The 24,663-nt window shown below is 38.6% G+C and overlaps 1 long non-coding RNA gene across 1 annotated transcript; it reads left to right on the top strand.

Moving 5' to 3' along the window:
- LOC118643113 lies at window positions 1-23,485 on the top strand. The gene is made up of 5 exons (XR_004961958.1): window positions 1-31; window positions 7,841-8,046; window positions 18,338-18,511; window positions 21,975-22,048; window positions 23,217-23,485. It is a non-coding gene; the product is annotated as an uncharacterized LOC118643113 (long non-coding RNA).
- Window positions 23,486-24,663: the final 1,178 nt, after the last annotated feature.

Raw genomic sequence — 24,663 nt, 5'->3', positions numbered from 1 at the left:
GCCGAGCCTAGGGTCACGCTCCAGGTAGCAGGTAAGTCTATTTCCTTTTTAATAGACACAGGGGCTACCTACTCTGTCCTCCCCTCTGATTCAGGCCTCACTTTTCCTTCCCAGTTCTCGGTTATGGGAATTGATGTGCTCCCTACAACCCCCAAATGAACAGCCCTACTTAACTGCATCTTCGAAGGCCACCCGTTCTCCCATTCTTTTTTAGTAATGCCTGCCTGCCCAGTTCTACCCTTGGGGAGAGATATCTTTTTTTTTTTTTTTTTTTATGAATTTTTATTTATTTTTTTGTTACAGATATTTTACCTTTTTACCCCATTGGCACCCCCCACCCCACCCCACCTCTGCCCCATCCCCGGGTTAGTTGTCCATGTCCATTGGTCATGCATACGTGCATATAAGTTCTGTGGTTTATCTCTTCCCAACCCCCCACCCCCCATCCCCTTTTCTGAGGGATGTCAGTCTGTGCCCTACTTCCATGTGTCTGGGTCTACTGTATTCCTCAGACTGTTATGTTCATTATAATCCGTTTATGAGTGAGATCATGTGGTATTTGTCTTTTTCTGCTTGGCTTCTTTCATTTAGGATAATACTTTCCAGGTCCCTCCATGTCATCTCAAAGCATAAGAGATCTTTTTTTCTTACCACTGCATAGTACTCCATTGCGTATATGTACCACAGCTTTTTTATCCAGTCGTCTACTGGTGGACACTTGGGCTGTTTCCAGATCTTAGCTATTGTATATAGTGCTGCTATGAACATGGGAGTACATATATTCTTCCTGATTGGTGTTTCAGGCTTCTTAGGGTAAATTCCCAGCAGTGGGATCACTGGGTCAAATGGAAGTTTAATTTTTAATTTTTTGAGGTAGCACCATATTGTTTTCCATAGCGGCTGCACCAGTCTGCATTCCCACCAGCAGTGTATTACAGTCCCCTTTTCTCCACACCCTCGCCAACACTTCTTGTTTGATGATTTGTTGATGGCAGCCATTCTGACAGGTGTGAGGTGATACCTCATTGTTGTTTTAATTTGCATCTCTCTGATGATTAGTGATGTTGAGCATTTCTTCATATGTCTCTTGGCCTTTTGTATGTCCTGTTTGGAGAGGTGTCTATTCAGCTCCTCTGCCCATTTTTTAATTGGGTTCTTTGTCTTCCTTTTGTGGAGTTGTATGAGCACTCTCTATATATTGAAAATTAAACCCTTATCTGATACATCATTGGCAATGATGTTCTCCCATACAGTGGGTTGCCTTTCCATTTTGATAATTGTTTCTTTTGCTGTGCAGAAGCTTTTTAGTTTGATGTAGTCCCATGTGTTCATTTTCTCCTTTATTTCTGTTGCTTTAGGTGATGTATCAGTGAAAATTCTACTCCTTATGATGTCCGAAATTTTGTTGCCTACATTTTCTTCTAGAATTTTTATGGATTCATGAGTCACATTTAAGTTTTTTATCCATTTTGAGTTTATTTTTGTGTATGGTGTAATTTGATGGTCTAGTTCCATTTTTTTGCATGTAGCTGTCCAATTTTCCCAACACTATTTATTAAAGAGGCTGTCTTTACTCCACTGTATGCTCTTGCCGCCTTTGTCAAATACTAATTGAGCATATTGCCTTGGGTCCATTTCTGGGTTTTCAGTTCTGTTCCACTGGTCTATATGCCTGTTCTTGTGCCAGTACCAGGCTGTTTTGGTTACAGTCGCTTTGTAGTATAACGTGATATCTGGTATTGTGATCCCCCCTACTTTGTTCTTCTTTTTCAAGATTGCTGTGGCTATTCGGGATCTTTTTTGGTTCCATATGAACTTTTGAAGTATTTGTTCTAGTTCTATGAAATATGTCGTTGGTATTTTGATGGGGATTACATTGAATCTATAGATTGCTTTGGGTAGTATGGACATTTTAATTATGTTATTCTTCCAATCCATGAACAGGGTATGTGCTTCCACTTTTTTATATCTTCCTCTATTTCTTTTTTCAATGACCTGTAGTTTTCTGCAAATAGGTCCTTTACTTCTTTGGTTAAGTTTATTCCTAGGTATCGTAATTTTTTTGGAGCGATGGTAAATGGGATTGTTTTTTCAGTTTCTCTTTCTGTGAGTTCATCATTGGTGTACAAGAATGCCGTCGATTTCTTGACGTTAATTTTGTATCCTGCTACTTTGCCAAATTCATTTATTAAGTTTAATAGATTTTTGATGGAGTCTTTAGGGTTTTCTATGTACAATATCATGTCATCTGCAAATAATGACAGTTTCACTTCCTCCTTATCAATTTGGATCCCTTTTATTTTTTCTTCATGTCTGATTGCTGTGGCTAAGACTTCCAGTACAATGTTAAATAAGAGTGGTGAAAGTGGACATCCCTGTCTTGTTCCTGTTCTTAATGGAAATGTTTTTAGTTTCTGTCCATTGAGTATGATCTTGGCTGTAGGTCTTTCATATATGGCCTTTATTATGTCAAGATATGATCCCTCTATTCCTACATTGCTGAGCGTTTTTATCAGAAATGGATGCTGGATTTTGTCGAATGCTTTTTCAGCATCTATTGATATGATCATGTGGTTTTTATTCTTCATTTTGTTGATGTGGTGTATCACGTTTATTGATTTGCGAATATTGTACCAGCCTTGCATCCCTGGAATGAATCCCACTTGGTCATGGTGAATAATTTTTTTGATGTATTTCTGGATCAGATTTGCTAATATTTTGTTCAGGATTTTGGCGTCTATGTTCATCAGGGATATTGGCCTGTAGTTTTCTTTCTTCGTAGTGTCTTTTTCTGGTTTTGGAATTAGAGTTATGCTGGCCTCAGAGAATGTGTTTGGAAGTCTTCCTTCTTCTTGAATTTTTTGAAATAGTTTCAGGAGAATGGGTGTTAGTTCTTTTTTGAATGTTCAGTAAAACTCCTCCGTGAAACCATCTGGGCCTGGGCTTTTGTTTGCTGAGAGAGTCTTGATTATTTCTTCAATTTCCTTAGTTGTTATTGGTCTGTTCAAGTTTTCTATCTCTTCCGGGAATAGTTTTGGGAGACTGTGTGTTTCTAGAAATTTGTCCATTTCGCTTAGGTTGTCGAATTTGTTGCCATATAGTTGTTCATAGTAGTTGATAACGATCTTTTGTATTTCCGTGGTGTTGGTTGTTACTTCTCCTCTTTGATTTCTGATTTTGTGTATTTGGGTTCTCTCTCTTTGTTTCTTAGTGAGTCTAGCTAAGGGTCCATCAATCTTGTTTATCTTTTCGAAAAACCAGCTCTTTGTTTCATTGATCCTTTGAATTGTTTTTTTTTTGGTCTCTATGTCATTTATTTCTGCTCTGATCTTTACTATTTCCTTCCTTCTACTTGCTCTGGGGTTTTCTTTTTGTTTGCTTTCTAATTCTTTAAGTTGTGAGGTTAGACAGTCAATTAGAATTTTTTCTTGTTTTTTGAGGTAGGCCTGTAGTGCTATGAACTTCCCTCTCAGAACTGCTTTCACTGCATCCCATAGATTTTGTGTTGTTGTGTGTTCAGTTTCATTGGTTTCCAAGAAGTTTTTTATTTCTTCCTTGATCTCGTCGGTGACCCATTCATTGTTTAATAACATGCTATTTAGCCTCCATGTGTTGAAATGTCTTTGCATGTTCTTGTTGCAATTGATTTCTAGTTTCATGCCATTGTGATCTGAGAAGATGCTTGATATGATTTCAATCTTCTTGAACTTGTAGAGATTTAGTTTGTGTCCTATCATGTGGTCTATCTTTGAGAATGTCCCATGTGCACTTGAGAAGAATGTGTATTCTGTAGTTTTGGGGTGTAATTCTCTGTAGATATCTATTAAATTCATTTGGTCTAGTGCTTCATTTAGAGTCTCTGTTTCCTTACTAATTTTTTGCCTAAAGGATCTATCCAGTGCTGTCAACGGTGTGTTGAAGTCCCCTGCTATGATTGTATTGTTGTCGATTTCTCCTTGGAAGTCCTCCAGAAGATTTTTAATATATTTTGGTGCTCCTATATTGGGTGCATATATGTTTATCAAGGTTATATCTTTCTGTTGGATAGATCCTCTCAATATTATGTAGTGGCCGTCTTTGTCTCTAGTTATGGTCTTCATTTTGAAATCTATTTTATCAGATATGAGAATTGCTACCCCAGCTTTTTTTTGCTTTCCATTTGCTTGGAAAATTTTTTTCCATCCCTTCACTTTCAACCTATGTGAGTCTTTTGTTGAGAGGTCGGTCTTTTGTAAACAACATATAGATGAGTCATGCTTTCTTATCCAATCAGCTACTCTGTGTCTCTTTATGGGAGCATTCAATCCATTAACGTTTAAGGTGATTATTGATATGTACTTATTTATTGCCATTTTTGTTTAGTGTGGTTCTATTTTTCTTCCCATTTCTACTGTTAATTACAGCAGTCCTTTTAACATTTCTTGCAGTGCTGCTTTGGTGCTTATGTATTCCCTTAGTCGTTTTTTGTCTGGGAAGCTCTTTATTTGATCTTCTATTTTGAATGATAGCCTTGCTGGGTAGAGTAGTCTTGGATTCAGATTCTTGTTTTTCTTAACTTTGATTACTTCATGCCATTCTCTTCTGGCCTGTAGTGTTTCTTGTGAGAAGTCAGCTGAGAGCCTTATGGGGTTCCCTTTGTAGGTAACCTTTTGCTTCTCTCTTGCTTCTTTTAGGATTCTCTCTTTGTCTTTAATTTGTGGCATTTTAATTACTATGTGTCTTGGTGTGGGCCTGTTTGGGTTCTTCTTACTTGGGACTCTCTGTGCTTCTTGAACTTGAATGCCTTCTTTCTTCACCAAATTAGGGAAGTTTTCTCTCACTATTTATTTGAATATATTCTCTATCCCTTGCTCATTTTCTTCTTCTTCGGGGACTCCTATGATGTGAATATTATTACGTTTCCAGTTGTCCCATAGTTCTCTTAAGCTGTCTTCCTGTTTTTTAATAGTTTTTTCCTTTTGTTTTTCTGATTGGTTGATTTTTTCTACCCTGTCTTCTAATTCACTGATCCGATCCTCAGCTTCTCCTACTCTGCTTTTTAAACCTTCCAATGTGTTTTTCATTTCTGATATGTCATTTTTTATCTCTTCTTGTTGGTTTTTAATTCCAATTGGCTTATTTTCAGTGTCTCTATGTCCTTACTCATGCTGTTCAGCTTCCTCAAGATCATGGCTCTGAATTCTAGCTCTGTTAACATGCCTAATTGCTCCACATTGATCTCATCTTCGGTGGAGGTGTCTTGCTCTTTCATTTGGCTTCTGTTTCTGTGTTTCACCATTTTGGCTATCACTGTGGGCTTTGGAGGCTGTCAAGTTCTCTCTGTGGGTGGTGTTCTGCTGTTTGTGGCTCCCTCTCCTGTGTTTAGATGAGCGAGGGAGGACCCACATTGAACACCACTGTCAAGTCTTACTTTCCTGGTTAAAGTTGCCAGCCCAGGAAATGTACTGTTATCTTCTAGCTTTTTGCCTGGAGGCTAGCAGTTTAGGTTACTTGATGAGTTTTGGGTTGTCAGTTGATTGAAAAACTCCCTCTGGTTCTCAGCCAAGGGGCTTTCACGACTGTGGGGCAGATGCTGGTTGTTAGTGAGCCTCAATTAGCACTTCAATGGCCCACAGGGTGGGGTTGGATCTCCAAGGGAGGGGCTGCTGCCTCTCCTCAGAGCCCTGGGAAGGAGCAATGTGGCCACCGTCCTGAGTGGCTGCACTCAGCCAAAGCTCGGAGCGCCCTCCAAACCCCGAGTGTCCTGACTCAGTTCCAGTCCAGACTGCCCTTCCTCTGCCAGAGCCCAAGGTGAGTGGCTGTGGCTGTTTCTGCCTCTGTCCCGGCTCTACGCTGTGGGGCCGCCTGGGAGTGTAACCCCGGCTGAGGCTGCTGCCAAGCTGCCGACCGTGGACTCCCTGCTCCCATCTCGCGCCTTCGCAAACCTACCAGGATGGAGTCAGTGTCCCTCGTTGTATGGTCCTCACAAGCTGCTTTTCTGTTGGTTTTTTCCGTCGATTTGTCTGTGTTATAGTTGTAATTCCAGTTTGGTTCTGGGAGACGGTCTGTGTAGCTCCGCTCACTCCGCTGCCATTTTTCGGTTCTTCGAGAGATATCTTATCTAAACTTCATACCACCATCTCTTTTCTCCCCCAGCAGCTGCATCCAATAGACACCCCCTTGGTTGCCTCACATCACGTCCCCATCCTCATCAAATTAAAAAACCCATCATCTTACCCCAATCACCCCCAATTTTCCATCTCTTAGGCTCACCGACTAGGACTACACCCCATTATATATAAACTCAGAAGCCAGGGCCTCCTCATTCCTACCAACTCACCCTGTAATTCCCCCATTGTGCCTGTTAAGAAATTATCAGGGCAGTACCGCCTTGTCCAAGACCTTCGCATAATTAATTCAGCAGTCATACCCATCTCCCCTGTAGTCCCAAACCCCTACACCCTCCTCTCTCATATTCCCCCCGATACTAATCATTTCTTGGTTCTTGACCTAAAGAATGCCTTCTTTACCATCCCGCTACATCCTGATTCCTATTTTCTCTTTGCTTTCACCTGGGAAGATTCGGTCTCCAATATTTCCCAACAATTAACATGGACTGTCCTCCCTCAAGGATTCTGAGACAGTCCGAACCTCTTTGGTCAGGCTCTTGCTCAGGACTTCAGGGAATGTGATCTGTCCCCATCCACTCTTCTCCAATATGTAGACAATCTTCTCATCTGCTCCCCCTCTGAAGGAGATAATATCTCAGCCACCACCGCTCTCCTCAATTTTCTTTACACAAAGGGTTACTGGGTGTCTGCACAGAATGCCCAGATCATGACTCCCTTGGTGACCTATCTAGGGTTCTTGTCACTCCAACACACCGGGCAATCACCTCTGACAGGTTGCAGGCCCTTAGGGACTTACAGCCCCCGACGTCAGAAATTCAGTCCTTTCTTGGGCTTATGGGGTTCTTCAGGCACTGGATCCCCAATTTCACCCTCCTAGCCAGACCACTTTACCAGGCAGCCAGAGAAACCCCCGAGGGACCCCTGACCTCCCCTAAGGAGGTCCGCCGGGCTTTCCAGACCCTCCTTGAGGCTTTGTGCTCTGCCTCAGCTCTTGCTCTTTCCAATCCCCAATGACCTTTTCTCCTCTATACAGACGAAAACATCACTTAGCCATAGGGGTCCTAGTTCAACCACTCGGCCCCACCCTGGTCCCTGTTGCTTACCTCTCAAAGCAGCTGGACCCCACTGTTCATGGATGGCAGCCTTCCTCCGGGCCCTTGCAGCAGTGGCAGAACTCACCATGGAGGCACTAAAGATCAACCGGCAATAGCCTCTCCAGGTTTTCTCCCCCCACCGCCTTACCAACCTCCTCTCACATGAGGCCCTGGCCCACCTTGGGCCCTCTAGACTTCAATTATACCATTTACTCTTAATAGCAGGCTCCTATACTTCTCAATACTCAGCCAAAGAATTAAAGTCTATTTAGGCTTCTCCCGGGGTCCACTTCGAGGATAGATGGGCCTTTCAAGATGAGCTCCTAATTCTTCCAGATGCCCAAAGACTGCAAATACTGTCGGAGATCCACAAGTCTCTCCACATAGGCCCCGAAGCCCTTCACCAATTCTTATCTCCAATCCTCCACCCCAACAAACTCTGGCCGGCTATCCAGGCTGCACATGCCACATGTTCTGTTTGTTCCAGGTCCAACAGCCAAGGAGCTTGCCATGTGCAAAGGCCCCTACCCCAAATGCAGGGTCACCTGCCAGGACAAGACTGGCAGATAGACTTCACTCATATGTCTAAACACAAACAACTAAAATATCTTTTAACCATGGTTAATACTTTTTCAGGTTGGATCGAAGCCTCCCTAGTGCCTCAGAGACTGCAGAAACCATACCAACTCACCTACTGAAAAACATCAGCCCTCGCTTCGGGCTGCCAAACTCCATACAATCAGACAACAAGCCGGCTTTCATCTCCAAGGTCACTGAAGCGGTCTAGGTCTCTCTTGGCATCAAATGGAAACTACATGCGTCCTATCACCCCCAGTCCTCGGGTAAGGTTGAGTGGGCCAACAGCCTCATCAAGGAACATCTAACAAAACTCAGCCCAGAACTCTGACAGTCCTGGCCTGACCTGCTACCACTGGCCCTTACCCGTCTTTGAGCCATGCCTCGGGGACCCTCTCACCTCAGTCCTTTTGAACTTCTATATGGAAGACCCTTCTTCCTTCCTACTCTGTCTATAGACTCCCCACCCCCTCTGGCCTCATACCTGCCCTACCTCTCCCTTCTTCACTCCCTCCTCTGAGAACACACTAAACGTACCCTTCCTAAACCTGGACCTGACCTGAAATCGAAGCTCTCCTAACCCATTTCACCCGGAGGCTGGGTACTAATCAAGACCCTCTCTCCCCGACCCCTACACTCTAAATGGGAGGGACTGTACACCATGGTTCTGACTACTCCCTCTGCAGTTATGGTGTTGGGGATCTCCACCTGGATCCATCTGTCTAGGATAAAGAAAGCCCTGATTCCAGAAGAGCAACCAGTCCCTGAGCCTCACTTCACCTGCACTCCATTAGGGCTGACCAAAATCAAAATATACAAGACACCCTAATTGTATCATCCACGATAAGTCATTATGATTCTGCACCATGGTTCTGACTACTCCCTCTGCAGTTATGGTGTTGGGGATCTCCACCTGGATCCATCTGTCTAGGATAAAGAAAGCCCTGATTCCAGAAGAGCAACCAGTCCCTGAGCCTCACTTCACCTGCACTCCATTAGGGCTGACCAAAATCAAAATATACAAGACACCCTAATTGTATCATCCACGATAAGTCATTATGATTCTGCTAGACATCTTTCTGACTCTGGGCCTCGCCCCTGGTTGCCCACTCATTCTTGCCACCTTCTCTCCTTTGCTTCTGGAATCCTCCCATTTTTTTTGTACCCTGAATTTGACCCAACACCTCCTCTATAAGGCCAACTCCTCCACATTTGTGCCTGACTGTTGGGTCTGCCTATCCCTGTCCTTTTCAGCCAACTCTGCCATATGTGTGGGTCCACCACCTATATGCATCTCCCCACTAACTGGACCGGCACCTGCACCTTGGTATATCTCAAACCCAACATCAATATAGTCCCCCAGGATGCCTCTCTGCCTGTTCCCGACATCACCCTGATTAAAAGCACAACCCATTCGGGAAAGGTGAGATCAATTTTGGAGCACCTGGTTCAATTCCAACTAGGCACACTGGGTTTTGCCGCTTATGGGTCCCCTACCTGTCCTTTTTCTAGCCCTAGCCTTTGAACCCTGACTCCTGCGACTGCTCTCCTCCCTAGTACAAAATCAACTGAAAGCCTTCACCAGCTAGATGGTGCACGAGATCATGATGCTAAGGCAATTTGAACTTCTCACCAGATGCTCAGGCCCGGATCATGCCGACATGGGCCCCCTCCGCTAACGCTGCCCCTGTCCAGCAAGAAGTAGCCAGAAAGATACCTCTGCCTTTTTGTCATTATCACAGAGTCAGGAATGTCTAATAGCCTGGGGACTGGCACCAGGCAAAGTGCTCGACCATTGTCTCCTTGCTTAACCTTGCCTCCAACCCTGAAGGGCCTGCCTCCAGCTTGTAGATTAACTCCCATCTTGCTCTTATCAATTCACATTCCAGAGCCTCCATGCATAGCCCCCACAGGGCAAAACCCTAAGGGACAAATTCCAGCTACTACAGGCAGATATAAAAGACATAAGCCCCTACATTGAGCGCAGCTTCTAGGACCCCCAGAGTCTGTGAACCGACCCAGAGTGCACCCTATAAAGCCTGATCCCTGTTTATTTGGCTGATTGGCTCTCCAGTCTCTTCTCTGTTTTATTCAGCAGCTCCCCTGATTCCTTACAAAGGTCTCTATTTATTTCGTTGTGGTCTTCCTGAAATTCACAAAAAGCACCTGTCAATTTTATCTGGTCAAGCCTCTAGACTTTTTCAGCTTAAAAAGTAAAAGATAAAACTGCCTTTTTTTCTTTCTTCTTCCCCCAAACAACTTATTCATTTGTTTACTGATGGAGAAAATCTGTCTCCTTATTACCCCCTTTCCTGCACTTTTTTTTTTTTTTTATTATTTGCTCTCAATTGTACTTGGCTGGGTAAGATAATATTTTGTTATTTGCAGGCCAGCTGCAAATTGCTCACACTGTTTAGCTTGTTTTAACTTTCCAACCTCAGTTTCCCTGTTCCTCCTGCCCTGGAAGTGTCCTAGATTTTTCAACACAGTGACAATAGGAACATGTTCTTTTTATAACAGGACACAACTAGAAATTTTTTTATTAAAAATTTTACTGGAATATTATATTTGAGAAAGATACACATAGACTAGATGTCACCAGAAAACAAGAAAATTAGAATTGATCTTGAAAACTGATAAAAAAAAAAAACACACATCTTAAAAATGTCCTAGTATTTAATTTTATAATTTATAGTAGTATTTTTAGGTAAAGAACAAAGATTGCTCACCTGCAGATGGTAAAGGAATAACCTCAAGACATTTTTGGGAACCTTGAAAATCTGAGAAATCTACTTAAATTAGTAGGTATCACAGAAAAGCTAATAATGATAACTGCATGCCTTGACTTTTTAACACTGACATTCTAATTATGTTTTAAAAAATTTATTAAATTTTAGCTACTATCATTTACTATCCTTGTTGAACTTATGCAAATAAAAGGCCAAATTTATAAAAACAAGTACAGAGGTGAAGGTCTGGTGGATTCAAAAAATTTAATTTTAAGATATGCATTCTCATGACTTGACCAGCCAAGGATCAAAGTATGCATGTGAATAAATAAGGAATGCATAAATATGTGTTGGGATGCCACCCTGGGTGCAAAGTGTATGTGTGAATAGATAAGGTATATGTAAATTGAGTTTGGAAAGCCACCCTGAGAGTGACAATGTGTGATATGCCCAAGTGTAAATGTATTTGCTATGTATATCTTATGTATCACTACTGAAAACAGTTAGAGACAGAAAATATGCTTGGATTGGTTGTTAGGTGAGCAGAGATGCAATCTCAAGAACTTATTTACTTAAAACACCATGTGACCTAGGAAACCACTATGTAAATAAACTGGTCTGCATCCAGAAATCTGAAGCATTTGCCAGGTCAACAACCTGTGCATGAATTTGCAGTGCTGTCCCTCACTCTAAGGAGTGTCTGCTTGTACTTAAATGTCTTTTGACAACCCTCAGCAAGGTGAGAGAGTCAGATGTGACTGTTAGAGCAACATAACAGTATTTAAAAGAAAATTAAAGATTTAGTGAGCACATTTGATTCTGACATGTTTCAAAGTGGAGAAAATATTTAGGATATGCATGAATGTGAGTGAGGTGTAATATTTCTGCGTTGACCCTTCTTTTATAGAAACTGGTGATTACAGCATTGCAGACCCTAATAAAAAAAATCAGTCCTAGCAGTGAAGCACCTCTAATCTTGCCTTTGCAGGGGACTCCAAAATCAACTCCCTCTCAGTGATTATAAAAAAAAAATTCTTTTTTTTATCCTTCACCTTTTGTGAAGGATTCCCCAGCTATGAAGATCTGTCTTAGAGAAGGTACAAAAGCTAGAGATTTTGGTGTTTTCTCAATATTATCCTGCCAGTTCAACAACCTATGCATGAATGTTTGCCCTATTAGGTTATGAAAGAATTTAGGAGTAGCATAATAAAAAAAAATGGTTTACAAAATGTATTTTTTATAAATAAATTAGAGGAAGTAGTTGCTATCAGATGACTCCCTGGGATTGAGTGGCACTCATAAAAACAGTGCTTATTTTAGCCCAATTTGCTGTGTAAATCAGAAAGGAGCCACACTACAAACAATAAAAAATCTTGGAGCAGAGATTTTTATTGGGCAAGACATGTCACTAGGTCCAAAACCTTTTAGATTCTCGAGTTCAGATGCGGCAGAATAATAAATTGTTTTGTCAGGCCTCAAATTTAGCTACTAAAGCTTGGCACAGGGTTTCATAGCCTAGAAAAAAAAGAAGCTCTTTTACTATTATTAGGCAAGAAGCACAGAAAACTTATGTTTTGTTCATTAATCAGTTGCAAGCAGCAGTAAGTAGATAGGTTAATAATACAAAAGTAGAAGATATATTATTATTACAATTGGTCTATGAGAATGCTAACACAAATTGTCAGGCTGTACTTGCTCTCTGAAGAAAAAAACCTCAAAGATAAGGGAACATATAAAAGCATGTCAGAATGTAGGGGCACAAATGAATTAGTCCAGTGCATTAGCTACTATTCTCAAAATGTTGCAAATTGACTCAAAAAAAAAAAAAAAAACCACAAACAAACAAACAAAAAAATCAACTTGGGCCTGCATTATGATTTAATTGTAGCAAGCCAGGGCATTTTTAGAAGAAATGTAGAAAAAGAAAGGTTGGCCCCAGTGGCATTACTTCTAAGCCTTGTCCTCGATGTGTCAAAGGGCTGCATTTGGCTAATCAATGTAAATCTAAATTTGATAAAATTGGTAATCCCTTGCTGGGAAATGGGTGAAGGGGAACAAGACCCAGCACACTGAAAGCTTTCTATGTTTCTCAAACTCAAGCTTTTCTCAGTCACTCAATTTGATGACCTCCGAGTATCAACAGCAAGAAGCCTGGCCTAGACCTTATTACTACCACATTTTAGAAGTCTAATATTACTTATCTAGCTCTGACTGGAGTTTATGGCCCTTTACTGGAAACAAAGATGAGTTTAGGATTGATAGATCTAGTTTAACAATGAAAACAATAAAAGTGATGCCAGGGGTAATTGACTCAGATTTTAAAGGAGACGTTAAAGTGAAGCTTAAGAATGATCTCCAAGAAGAAGAAAGTGGTGGCATTGTAAATGAAAGATACACAAACAATTTCCCAAAAACTAAACAAGTATAAAAACTAAAATAAAGACATATCATGAAAAAAAAAAAAAAAAAGCAACAGAACAGCAGCAGGAGAAGACCATATAACCAGGGACACTGGTAGGGTGTGCAGAGGTGTAAGATAGTGGCAGGCTGAGAGCCAACAGACAGCAGCAATTTTAGCTGTGAGCAGTATCCTCAGTGTTGAAATCCCAAGCTGGCTTTACAGTGCAGAGGGCAAAAACAAAGCACCACATTGGCTACAGCCACTCACCTTGGGCTCTGGCAGAGGAAGGCTGGACTGAACTACAACTCAGTGAAAACATCTTGGGATTTAGAGAATGCTCAGGGTTTTTGCTGAGTTGTGGCCACAAAATACAATGGCCAGCTTGTTCCTTCTTGAAACTGTGGGAAGAAAAAACAATCCCTCACTTAGAAATTCAATTTCACACTAGTGAGCCAAAAAAAAAAAAAAAGCAAATTGAGTCTCATTAACAATTAGCATTTGCCCACCGTCTGAAAATTTTCTAATGCAAATCACCTAAAAATTACATCTCGGGCTCTGAATAACTGAGACTAATAGCCTGCAGGCAAAAACTAGAAAATAAAAGAAGCTTTTCTGGGTTCTCAATCCTACCCAGGAAAGTAAGACTTGACAGTGGTGTTTAACATAGGTTATCTTGCACTCATCAAAACCCAGAAGATAGAGCCACAAATAGCAGAACCCCCTAAAAAAATTGACAGGTTCCAAACCGCACTGAGATAGCCAAAATGGTAAAACAAAGAAACACATCCCAAATAAATTAAAAAAAAAACACAAGAAAATTCTATCAAAAATGACATAAATAAAATGCAGTTAAGCAAGTTATCAGAGTTAGAGTTCAGAGTCATGATCTTGAGAAAATTCAGCAGCATGAGTAAGGACATTTCTATATCATAAGTAAAGATATAGAAACATTGATAACCAACCAAGTGGAAAATGACATAGCAAAATAAAGAAAAAGTAAACATTGGAAAGACTGATCAGCAGAGTAAAGGAAGCTGAGGAATGGACTAGTGAATTAGAAAACAGGGTAGAAAAAATCAACCAGACAAAAAACAACAACAACAACACAATTAAAAGCAGGAAGACAGGTTAAGAGAACTGTGGGACAACTGGAAACATAATAACGTTAGCTTCATAGTGGTTCTCCCCTCAAAAATGAAAATGAGCAAGGGTTAGAGAATATATTTGAAGAAATAGTGAGAGTAAACTTTCATAACTTGGTAAAGGAAGAAGGCATTCAAGTTCAAAAAGCATAGAAAAGATTAAGTAAGAAGAACCAAAACAGGCCCACATCAGAACACATAATAATTAAAATGCCAAAAATTAAAAACAAAAAGAAAATTTTAAAGGCAGCAAAAGATAAGCAACAGTTTTACCTGCAAAGGAACATCCATAAGGTAATCAGCTGAATTCATAACAGAAACACTACAGACCAGAAGAAAATGGCCTAAAATAACTAAGGTCATTAAAAACAAAAATCTGAAACCAAGATGGCTCTACCCAGCAAGGTTATTCAAAATAGAAGGTCAAATAAAGAGCTTTTCAGACAAAACAAGGCTAAGGGAATATATTAGCACCAAATCAGTACTGCAAAAAATGTTAAAAGGACTGCTGTAATTAGTAGAAGAAATAGAAAGAAAAATGTAATAATGCAATAAATCAGTACATATCAATAATTACCTTTTTAAGTGGAATGAATGCTCTGAGGAGCTGAATGGATAAGAAAGCATGACTCACATGTATGTTGTTTACAAGAGACCTACCTTACAACAAAAGACTTACATAGGTTGAAAGTAAAAGGATGAAAAAACCAGCTGGGTAGGAACACTTATATCTGATCAATTAGATTTCAAAATGAAGGTTATAACTAAAGACAAAGAAGGACACTAGATAATATAAGGATTTATCCATCATAAAGATATAACCTTGGTAAACATATATGCACCCAATATAACAGCACCAAATATATTAAAATTTTTCTGGAGAACTTAAAAAAATTGACAGCAATATAATCATAGCAGGGGACTTCAACAACCCACTTACATCACTGGAAAGATCATCTGGATAGAAAATTAACAAGAAAACAGAGACTATAAATGAAGCTCTAAATCAAATAGATTTAATAGCTATCTGCCAAGAATTACATTCCAAAATTGCAGAATTTACATTTTTTTCAAGTGCACATGGGACAATCTCAAAAATAGACAACATGTTAGAATACAAACCAAGACTCTACACTTTCAAGAAAATTAAAAACATATCAAGCATTTTCTCAGATCACAATGGCATAAAAGTAGAAATCAATAGCAACAAGAACATGAAAAGACACTTGAAAATACGGAGGCTAAATAGGATGTTATTGAACATATTGAACAATAAATGGGTTACCATGGAGATCAAGGAAGAAATTAAAAAATTCTTTAAAACCAATAAAAATAAACACACAACACCAAATTTATGGGATGCAGCAAAAGCAGTTCTAAGAGGAAAGTTTATAGCACTACAAGCCCACCTTAATTAAAAAAAGAAATTCTAATGGACTCTTTAACAAGTTAAAAACTAGAAAACAAAACAAAACAAAAAATACTTCTGAGTAAGTATAAAAAACAGTAAAAATCATAGCAGAAATAAACAACATGAAGACCAAAAACTCAACTCAGAGAATCACTGAAACAAAGAGCTGTTTATTTGAGATGATAAACAAGTTAATGGACTTTTAGCTAGATTTGCCAAGAAATATAGAGAAGACAGATAAAAAAATTAGAAATGAAATAGAATGAATAATTGACACCACAGAAATACAAAGGATTGCTAACAAATACTATGAACAATTATATGGCAACAAATTTGACAATCTAAGCAAAATGGACAAATTTCTAGAAGTGCATACTCTCCAAAAACTGGAATGGGAAGAGATAGAAAACTTGAACAGACCAATAACAATGAAGAAAATTGAAGGTGTAATTAAGATCTTTCAGCGAACAAAAGTCCAGGCTAAGACACCTTCACAAGGGAGTTTTACCAAATTTTCAAAAAAAACCCAATACCTAATACCTATTCTTCTCAAACTATTTCTAAAAATTCAAGAAGAAGCTCCATTTTTTAGGTCAGCATAATTCTAATTCCAAAACCAGAAAGAGACACTAAAGAAACCAAAACAAAACAAAACAAAAACTATAGGTCAATGTCCCTGATGAATATAGATGCCAAAATTTGGAACAAAATACTAGCAAATTGGATTTGCTAGTATATCAATAATATTATCTACCATGACCAAGTGGAATTTATTTCAGAAATGCAAGGTTGGTACAATATATACAAATCAATAAATATTGTACACCACATAAACAAAATGAAAGATAAAAACTATTTAAAAAACATTTGACAAAATCTAGCACGCATTTTTTTATAACAGGTGCTGAGCAATGTGGGAATAGAGGAATAATATCTCAACATAATAAAGGCCATATATGAAAGACCTGTAGCCAACATCATACTCTATAGACAAAAACTAAAAACATTTTTTTAAAGAACAGAAACAAAACAAGGATGCCCACTTTGCCTCTCTTGTTTAACATAGAATTGGGAGTCTTAGCCACAGCAATCAAACATAAAGAAACAATAAAAGATCAAAATTAAAAAAAAGAATGTGAAGCTGTCATTATTTGCATATGACATAAAAAAACTCAAAAACTCCATCAAAAATCTACTAAACTTAAAAATAAATTTGGTAAAGTAGCAAGATACAAAATTAATGCCAAGAAATCAGCAGCTTTCTTATATAGCAACAATAAACTCACAAAAAGAGAAACTGAAAAAAATGATTTTATTTATGATAGTGGCAGAAAAATTAAGATAGTTAGGAATAAACTTACACAAAGAAGTAAAGGACTTATTTGCAAAAAAATGCATGATATTGAAAAAATTTAAAAAAATATAAAAGAGTGGAAGCACACACCTTGTTTATAATTTAAGAGAGTTAATATTATTAAAAGTCCATACTACCTAAAGCAATTTATAAATTCAATGCAATTTCCATCAATATACAAATGACATATCTTACAAAACTAGAACAAATACTAAAAGAGTAGATATAAAACCTAAAATGACCAGCAATCTTGAAAAAGGACAAAGTAGGTAGGATCAAAATACCAGATATCAGGTTATACTACAAAGCTACTGTAATCCAAGCAGCCTGGAACTGGCACAATAAAAGGCACATAAATTATTAGAATAAAACAGAGACCCCAAAATTGACTCAAAGGGCTCAATTAATATTTGACATAGGTGGCAAGACGATACAATAGACTAAAGACAACCTCTTTAATAAATGGTATTGGGAATATTGGACAGCTACATGCAAAATAATATAACTAGACCATCAACTTCAACCATACATAAATATACCCTCAAAATGTATAAACAACTTAAATGTGACACATAAATTTATAAAAATTCTAAAAGAAAATACAGCTACAAAATTTCATACATTTTTATAGCAGAATTTTTACTGATACATCACCTAAGGCTACAGAAACAAATAAAAATATAAACACATGGGACTACATCAAATTCAAAAGCTTCTATGGAGCAAAAGTAACAATCATCAGCCTAGGCCAGTTTGGCTCAGCAGTTGAACCATTGGCCTCTGCACCAAAGTGTTCTGGGTTCAGTTTCTGCTGGGGCACAAAAAAAAAAAAAAAAAAAGAAACAATCATCAAAATAAAAATGCAACCCACTGTATGGGACAGCATAATTGCCAATGATATATCAGATAAGGGGTTAATGTCCAAAATATATAGAGTACAACTCAACAAAAGAAAGACAAAAAACCCAATGTAAAAATGGGCACAGAAGTAAATAGACACCTCTCCAAACAGGACATACAAACAGCTAAAAGACACATGATGAAATGCTCAACATCACTATTCATCAGAGAGATGCAAATTGATATAATAGTGAGGTATCACCTAACATCTTTTATAATTGCCACCATCAACAAATCATCAAACAAGTGTTGGTGAGGGTGTGGATGGAGTAAAGAGGACTCTAGTGTGGAATACTTTTTGCATGGTGTCAATATTATTAAAATCTACTCTGCCATCGCCTGCCCCAAGGCAGGATATCTCTGCATTCTGCATTTCTTTATCTCTGCATTTTGCATTTCTTTAAGTAACCATTTACTCATCAAGCCAGACTTTACTGACCTTTTATTCCTCTTTTAGTATTTCCTGGAATTGCTCTGGGCAAGCTTGGTGCTTGGCAAAAGGTGCTTCTTGCCCTATCCATTGTGTGAATTACCCCTGAATAAACAAGACTTGATCAGAATCCTGTCTTGTCTCCATTTCTCATGTCTCTTGTCCCTCCTCATCCTCACTCCACTTCTAGAGTCCTCATTGCTTGACCTGCAGGATGGGTCAAGTGGCACCCAACGTGGGGTGCCAGCATGGAATATCCAGTGAAGGACGCTGTTCGAGTGGCTGGCAGAAAGGAAAGCAAAGAAAAAGAAAGAAAAAGAAAAGAGGGAGCGACATGGGAACCTGCTGTGTCTGTATTCCTCGGGTAAGTGAACGGTGATTATGGGTCAAGCATTGAGCCAAAAGAAGGTGTTCATTGAAGGACTAAAAAAGGCTATCAAAGCACAAGGAGTAAAGGTGAAAATTAAGCATTTGTGTCAGTATTTTGATTATATTAAGAAAGTTTGTCCTTGGTTTGCTACAGAGGGAATTATAGATCAAAAACAATGGAAAATAGTTGGTGATGTTCTTAGAGAGTACTATAAGACTTATGGACATGAGAAGGTCCCGGTAACTGCTTTTTCTTATTGGTATTTGATAGATTAGATTTTATCTCAGAGACATTCTGATTCTCTCATTGCCAATATAGTAGAATATGGCGAGGGTATATTACAGAATGAAAAAAAGGGGAATGAAAATGAAAGTAAAGAATGTGAGGACTTCATGTTATTTAATAGTGACAAAGAGGAAGAAGAAACTGAGCCCACTTGGAATAAAATTATGCCTAAAAGCTCTATTTATCCCAACCTATCAGAATATTTGGAGACTGTTCCTGACGGAGGGGAGGTTAATTGGGATGAATTGGTGGATGAAGCTGCCAGATATCGTAACTCTGACTGGCCACTTGTTTCTCAACGCCCCCCACCTTATAATATAATCCCAGTGCCCCGCCCCCACTGGCCTGTCCAGTTCTTGACCCTAGAAAAGAACTTAGAGATAAAATTGAACACCGCAAAGAACAAATAAAACTGGAAAAAGAGCACCAAGATCTCATAGCCCAATTAGAAGGACTAAAAGTAGGAAAATCTAAAAAGGAGAGTGAAGATCAGAAGTCCTTGGTAATCAAAAGCCACCCATGAGGGGAGCTTTCCCAAAGATCCCTCCGCGCTTGCAACTTGCACCAGAGCTAGATGATATAGAGGCTTTTCCAGTGGACACGCAAGGACAGGCTTGGCATCACAATAGCAGGTTTGACTTTAAATTAATAAAGGAGTTAAAGAACGCTGTAGCACAATACAGATACTATGGCAATTTTAGAATCAGTAGTCAAAAATTGGCTTATGCCTGGGATTGGCAGACATTAGCCCAAGCAACACTTGCTGGAGGGGACTCTCTCCTATGGAAATCAGAATATGTAGAGAAATGCAGGGACATTGCTAAACGCAATGCACAAGCTGGTAATGGATGGAATTTTGATATGCTAATAGGAGAAGGAAATTATGCCAATAGTGATGCCCAAATGCAATTTGATGCAAGTCTTTTTGCACAACTTCAGGCTGCAGGCACTAGAGCATGGAGGAAACTGCCCACCAAGGGAGACATGAGCTCTTCCCTTACTAACATTAAACAAGGACCTGATGAGCCTTTTCTAGATTTTGTTCACCGATTAATTACTGCAGCAGGCAGTATTGTCGGTAATGCAGATGCCGGTATGGATTTTGTTAAACAATTGACTTTTGAAAACGCTAATGCCACCTGTCAAGTAACTATTAGACCTTATAAGAAAAAGACTGATTTAACTGGTTATATTCACCTATGCTCTGATTAGGGACTACCTATTAACAGGGCCATGCCATGGCTTCCGCCTTGCAATGGCATACAGTCATACAGTTCTTATCCCCAAAAAACAATAGTAAATGTTTTAACTGTGGGAAAACTGGCCATTTTGCAAGGAATTGTAAAGGAAATCCCATTAATAACTCAAAAACTCAGACTCCAGGAGTTTGCCCTAGATGTAAAAGGGCGAAAGATTGGGCTAGTGAATGTAAGTCTAAAAAGGATGTTCAGGGTAACAAACTACCCCCAATGCAGCAAAATGGGCACAGGGGCCAGCCCCAGGCCCCCAAAGCCAAACAAATCTTTGGGGCAGTCAGTTTTGTTCCAGCAAACAACAATCCATTTCAAACCTCCTCAGAGCCACCACAGGAAGCACAGGATTGGACCTCAGTTCCACTACCTACACAGTATTAACCCCTGAAATGGGAGTTTAGGCTCTTCCTACTGGAAATTTTGGCCTTCTGCATGAAAACACATTTAAAGTAATAATAGGATGTAGCAGTTCAACAATGAATGGACTACAAGTCCTTCGAGGACTTATAGACAATGACTACTCCAAAGAAATTAAGGTTATGGTGTCATCCCAAAAAAATATTAGTACTGTCATCACAGGATAAAGATTTGCTCAATTGCTGCTCCTGCCTTTGATGCCCACCACAAATAGGGCAGTATCAGGACATAGAGGTGATCAAGACTTTGGATCATCAGATGTTTACTGGGCAGAGGTCATATCAGCACAAAAACCCATTATGTCTCTCTGGTTAGGTTGTAAGAAATTTTCAGGGCTTATAGATACAGGGGCTGATGTAACAATAATTAAAAAAGAAGACTGGCCTATAGCCTGGTCCTTAGACACAACTCTGACTCACCTAAAAGGAATAGGGCAAAGTCAAAACACAGAAAGAAGTTCAAAGCTATTAACTTGGAAAGATCAGAAAGGTAACCAGGGCACCATACAACCATATGTTATAGCTGGATTGCCTATAACTCTTTGTGGTAGAGACCTCTTATCCCAATTAGGATTAATAATGGAAAGCCTGAATGCTGTTATTACTACCCAAATGTTGAAAACCAGATATCTACCAGGTCAAGGGCTGGGAAAAAATACGGGTATAACAGAACCCACAGAGCCCTCCCATATATTTTTTATCCTTAACTGAGGATGTATTTCCATTTTTTGTTCAGATAGAGTGGGAGGGAGAGAGAGAAAAGCATCAATATGAAAGGGACACATCAATTGGCTGCCACCCTCACAACCAACCAGGGCTGGAGACAAATTGCAACCGAGGTATGTGCCCTTAGTGGAAACTAAACCTGGGTCTCTCTAGACTGCAGTTCAATGCTCTAACCATGAAGCAAAACTGGCCAGGGCCAATATTTTATTTTTAAGTTTCCAGTATCACTGGAGCCCAGATATATAAAGATTCCCCTGTATAGTCATAATCAGAGAAAAATATTGTTTCAGTAAACACAAGAGTCTCATTTTAAGGAAACTGGAAAGGCCTGGTTTGTCCATTCTGCTTTTTCTGCCTTCATCCAGGAATGGTAGAGCCAGGTCAGGGTGCCATTGACCTTGACAGCCATTTGCATAAGCAGGATGACAGTGTATAATGCCTTGCAGGCCATAATCAGTCCCTGGGTGGTGAACTTCTTTATCCACACTGAGTTTATGGGCTGTAAAAATTGCACACAGTTCAAGGTTTAATTTAAATAACATTCTGAATTATTATCAAAGACTCAAGCAGGTTATAGTGACTGATACATTGATAATATTCATTTCACACTATGTTTCATGGAAATAGTCTTCAATGGCCATGACTTCCACAGAATTTTGTCCATTGGAACAGACATTAATTAAAAATGCCCTCCAAGATTGTTAGAAAGAGCCTTCTCAGATGCCTAACTATTAATAGACATCTGCTCTTGTTACTCACACTGACCTTTATCTACAGTGAACATCAAAGACGTTTCAAGGATCGAAAGCCCAATTATAAGAAATGGAGAGCCATCCAAAGACACATACAAGGTCTGTATGCTGACAAATTAATGTTGCTGTGAATATTAATGTTAATAATTATTATCATAATTTTTAGGCTTTCTAAAACCCTGTGTATAGTCTGACTCTTAATAGTTACTAAAGGTCTATACAATAAAATTTTGTATTATCAAAAATACTTTTTTTCATCAGTAATACTTTTTAAATTCAAGGGAAAATGCTATTGCAAAAAGTTAGTAAAAAAATAGTCAAAAAGAGATTTTATATATAAATGCTAAAGCTTAATTATAAAATGTGCTCACCCCCTAACCCAATAAGAACTATTAACTATATTAATTCTTGTAGCAGCTGCAATGGTTATGAAAACATGGCTGTCTCTAACTGCTGCTAAGGCATAAAAATTTATTTATAAAATTTACTTTTTATGGCCTCAGAAATTTAAAGTCATAATGGTAATTTACAGGCTTATGTTTTTACAACCTGGGCCCCAATATTTTTTTAAATTACAATTTTTAATTACACAACTCAAAATAATTAAATTAATAATACTAAAATGTACACACACGTATATATTTTACCCTCAAATTATAAATAAATGTTATATTAAATACAAAATATAAAAAATAAAAGAACAAAACCTAAATTATAATTATAGATAAAAAATAAAACTATATTTTAAAAAAATCTGTAAGACTAACTGCCTCCCATTTACCTGTTTTCACTTTTTAAAAAAGTTGGTCTTAACTTTTACCCAAGGTTTTAGCCTTGCCTCATCCCCAATGTTTTATTACTTAACAAGACAAACATTAACAATAAGACTTCTTAAAATTAAGCTATTCTAATAGCATAAGACATTATTATTCAACCAAATGTTTGGTTAATCAATGCATTTCTTGCATTAATTTAAAACAAAAAATAAGTGGACAAAAAGGGGCTATATACTAACTTATTAAGCTCAGAGAGAGCCTGTGTGTGGCACTGCAAATTCAAAGATCTAAAGTAACCACGCACACACAAAATCTACAATTAAAGCTTTTTAACTAAAAGCATTTTATGATATGTAATCATGTATTAGACTAACATCTTTCCTGAAAGTAAATCAGCCTTTACATTAATCACACCTGTCTATTGTCTTTTGCACCTACAATAACATACCTTTGATACATCAGAATAACTATTCTTTTTCTTGACCCCTCAGGGCACAATCAGTACACCAGAGCAGAGACTATGGAACCAGACAACAAATGGGTCTTGACTGCCTGTCACTGCTTGAGTCAACTAATCAGAGACAAAGTTGAATTCTATATGAGTTTATTTGAATATTGCTGGCAGTATAAAAGAGTAGCCACATCATCATGCAAAAATCTCTACACTTCTTCTGTCACTTATATTGAGTATTACATAAAAAAGTGGGCAAAGGGAATATCAATGGGTAGTAAATTTAGAGATTAATGGCAAGGAGAAGTAATGAGAGCCAGAAAATGCAGTTGTCCTTAGTGTACTACCTCCAAGACTACAAAGATTTTGGTCTTTCCATGATGAGGTGGGGAGAGAGAGGGTGTCATTTTCAGGTAATGAGAAAAAAACAGCATTCCTTTCTTTTTTTTTTTTTTGGTCAGATAGAGCAGGAGGGAGAGAGAGAGAGAGAAAGAGTGAGAGAGAGAGAGAAGCATTGATGTAAAAGGGACACATCGAGTGGCTGCCACCTGCACAACCCAACCAGGGCCGAGGACAAATGGCAACTGAGGTACATGCCCTTAGTGGGAACTGAACTCGGGTCTTTCTGGACTGCAGGTTGATACTCTAACTGCTGAGCCAAACTAGCCAGGGAAAAAATACAGCATTCTTAATGTAAACTCTCAGCCAGATCAAAATGAGCTTTTAAAAATTAGAACAAAGTAATCACAACATAGTAAGGATGTTCAATATTTCTTTTTTTTAATTTATTTTTATTACAGACCTTTTTCTTCTTTTCCTCATTGACATCCTCCTCCAAATTTTTTTCCACCTTGTCCCCAGCTTTGTTGTCCATGTCCATCTTTTATGCATACATGCATATAAATTCTATGGCTTATCTTTTTTCTCCCCCTCATCCCCTAAACTGAGGATGTCAGTTTGTACCCTACTTCCACATCTCTGGATCTACCATGTTTCTCAGACAGTTATGTCATTATATTTCACAAATAAGAAAGATCAAGTGATATTTGTTTCTCTGCCTGGCTTGTTTCACTTAGAATAATACTCTCTAGGTCCCTCCATGTTGTCTCAAAGAATAAAAGGTCATTCTTACAGCTGCATAGTACCTCATTGTGTATATGTACCATAGCTTTCTTATCCACTCATCTACTGCTGGACACTTGGGCTGTTTTCAGATCTTAGCTATTATAAATAGTAATATAACTATGGCCCACACCCTGTTATGATTTGTTCTCTATTATTCTATTATTCTCTCCTGCCCCTTTCATTTTCTCCTATTAATTTTATTATCTAATATCTATGATATTGGTTTTAAATAAAAAAGTGTCTTATTGAACTGTATTATTTATGTTCTATAATATTTTCTCCTTTTGAATTTTAGCTCTGAATTCTTTCAAGAAAAAGTGGCATTGGGTCTTTTAGTAACTGCTTCCTGGAAAGTAGAATTA

The sequence above is a fragment of the Molossus molossus genome, unplaced genomic scaffold, assembly GCF_014108415.1.
Source record: "Molossus molossus isolate mMolMol1 unplaced genomic scaffold, mMolMol1.p scaffold_m16_p_30, whole genome shotgun sequence".
Lineage (NCBI taxonomy): Eukaryota > Metazoa > Chordata > Mammalia > Chiroptera > Molossidae > Molossus > Molossus molossus.
This window is presented reverse-complemented; position numbering and strand designations above follow the sequence as displayed.